We start from the raw sequence: 3,180 nt of genomic DNA, 5'->3' as shown, positions 1-3,180 counted from the left end.
AGATGCCAGGACCAGGGAAGACCACCAAGGACAGCAACAGCTATGGGGTGGAGCTGGTCTGAGTTTAGGAGACAAACTGTGCTGTGGATGGCAGAGCCATAGAAGTGTCATGGGTCATCTGGCCTCTAGAGAAGTCCCAGATGTCAAGCACTGAACTCTTCACACCGCTGGATTTTGGCTTGGCTTGGCTTTGATTGTGACCGTGCCCTGATTCCTCCCTCTTGGAGTAAGAAAGCATTTAGCTTGGGTTTTGATTTTACAGGAGCCCACAGCTATGAGACCTTGGTATTTTAGAGAAACTTTGGAATTTTAGAGATATTTTGGATATTTTAGGGAAACTTTGAACTTTTAAAGAGACCTTGGATATTTTAAAGAGAGTAAACTTGTGCTTGAACTTTTAAGGACTGTAGGACTTTTCAAAAATTGGAATGTTTGCCAGGCACGGTGGTGCATTCCTTTAATCCTGGTGCTCAGGATGCAGTGGCAGGTAGAACTCACAAAGGTGAGTTCAAGGCCAGCCAGGGATACATAGAGACCCTGTCTCAAAAATAAATAAGTAAAAACAACGTTGGAGTGTTTTATATTGTGGTATTAATGTTACCATCCTATCTTGGGGATAAATGATAAAGGAAAAGTTCCAACCAAACAGCGATATCTTTGTGTGTCAAGCTGAGAAGGAATCAAATGTTCTGAGCTATTTTATGCTAACTTGACACAAGTTAAGGGTCACTTTGGAAGAGGGAACCTTAATTGAGAAAAATGCCCCTACCATATTGGCCTGGGGGCAAGATAATGGGGCCTTTTCTTGGTCAATAACTGATGTAGGAGAACCCAGCTCACTGTGGGCAGTACGTGTATGCTCCTGGGATAGTGGTCCTGGGTGTTATAGGAAAGTCCCCAAAGCAAACCACGAGGAGCAAGCCTGTAAGCAGCATTCCTTTGGGACTTCTCTTCCAGGTTCCTGCCTTGAATTCTTGCTCTAATTACTCTGATGGCTGACTGAATAAAACCTCACCAAATTGTTTTTGGTTATGGTGTTTATCCCAATAGAAACCCCAGATAAGATACCATCCATCTACAGATGCACTTTATGAATGTATGCATCCATCACTCCTACCCACCATCCATCCGTGTACCCATCCATCCACTCCATTAAGCCATTCATCTATGCATTTGTTACCGATACTCATGTATCATTTACCCACATACCTGTTGCATACATATGCATTCACCCATTACAGTTCACTCATCTGGGGGCGGATATTACAGGAAAACCACCATGGAGTATAGGAGGGATGATGATGACAATGAAGAAGAAGAAGAAGAAGAAGAAGAAGAAGAAGAAGAAGAGAAGGAGGAGGAGGAGGAGGAGGAGGAGGAGAAGGAGGAGGAGGAGGAGGAGGAGGAGGAGGAGGAGGAGGAGGAGGAGGAGGAAGCACAGGGGCAAGGATAGCTGAGCCTGGCTGAACCCACAGATAACCAGGCCCTCAAGCTGTCCTGGCTCTGGAGACTTCTGTCTTCTTCATACCAATCCCATCCCAGCCCTGCAGAGAGAATCTCCCCCAATTAAGCAAGTCCCTACCTTGTCCCACAGATAGATGTGGGGACATTGGACCCAAGCTTTAACCATATCTTCTTCAAGCTGCAAGGTCAAATGGTGGGTAGGAACCCCTCGGTGGTTATGGATCTCCTAGGATGCCTGGGCGGTGCCGCTTCCCACCTGCTGCCGGTAGGGGGAAGCACGTCGCTGTGCTACAGACCCTAGGCCTTATGCTCGACAACCTTGCATTCTGTTATAGCGAAACTAAGGCATAGAAGCAGGTCGGGTCTCATCTACCAATAGAAGTGCCTATTTTTCTCAGAAATAACCCTCCTGGAGAATCCCAAGGGCCCTCCATCTTACAGGGCTGGAGATGGGGTGGGAATCTTAAGATCCCAGTTGGTTGGGTTTTTTTTTTGGGGGGGGGTGCGGTACGTGGATGCTGTTGCTATTCCAGCCCCGCTGCAGCCACATAAATCTTTTTGTCTCACTAACAGACCCCAAGACAGAGGCTGTTGGCGGGGATGGTAGAATGGCCCCCAGACTCCAGGACACGGTGAGGAATCCCCAAACATCTCAAAGTCCAGCTCTGGCTGCAAGCATCGCTCCCTGTCGCCACGGAGTGGCAGCATCCACCTACCAAGCTCTCAGGCTGTTCTGCTCGCTCCCAGTCACCTGGCCCAAGCTGTCTACCAAATTGTGCGACGTCCCGAGTTCTTGGTTTCAGGGGACACTGGTGTAGGACTGCTACTACCGTTTGACATCTGTGCCTTAGTTTCCCTTCTTGTGATGTTCAAATTCTTCTTTCTAAAAAGTCCTCCAACCCAAACGTTCTGCACAGCTGCACCTGCCGGCTTCTGAACCTAGAGTTCAGGAGCGGCTCTCTCTCCCGGGTCGGGTCATGGCAAAAGTTCAGAGGATTTGGAGAGATTAAGAGGGGATTAGGGGTAGGGACGGTAGCTTTTGAGCTCGAGGTTCCGGGCTAAGGACAGCGCCCCTTCATACCCCTCCCCATTTCCACACCAGGCAATTGGGTATTGGCCAGTCTTCAAAGACTGTCAAAATGGCTCCATTTGATGCTGCTGTCCAGGGCTGAAGACGTTTGAAAACCTGCCTTGGGTCCCCCACCATGTGTCTGGTTACTAGCTAGTCTGCTGAGCTAGGACAGCCCTAGCTGTGGCAGGCAGTGTCCCTGTCACCCATTTGTCCAGGATAGAATCAAGCCAGACACACACAGGAGGTGCCAGGCATCTAGGCTACTCTAATTTCCCACTTTAGCTGTTCAAGAATCAGATCTGACGCCAGCGTGAAGAGTGAGACAGAATCCGCAGACTGGGACTCTCCAAGGATGCCTTTCTGAGTCTCGGTCATGGTGCCACTCTTAATGGTGGACAGGCTGGTGTGTCTACCAGCCTTCAGTCCTACGCTCTGCTTGTGTTCTGCAGTGCTGGGCGCTGGAACGATCTTTTCACCGAAGTTTGTTGGGCGGGTAACAATGCCTGATCCGGGGTTGTGGCCCTGGTAGCACCCATATAGGTAGGTAATGTCTAGGAGAAAGATGCCTGCACATAGAAAGGGGATGGTGGTGGTCTCCTCTCTCTCTCTCTCTCTCTCTCTCTCTCTCTCTCTCTCTCTCTCTC

The sequence above is a fragment of the Grammomys surdaster genome, unplaced genomic scaffold (genome assembly GCF_004785775.1).
Source record: "Grammomys surdaster isolate TR1022 unplaced genomic scaffold, NIH_TR_1.0 125767, whole genome shotgun sequence".
In the NCBI taxonomy this organism is placed as follows: Eukaryota; Metazoa; Chordata; class Mammalia; order Rodentia; family Muridae; genus Grammomys; species Grammomys surdaster.
Note: the sequence above shows the minus strand (reverse complement) of the source record.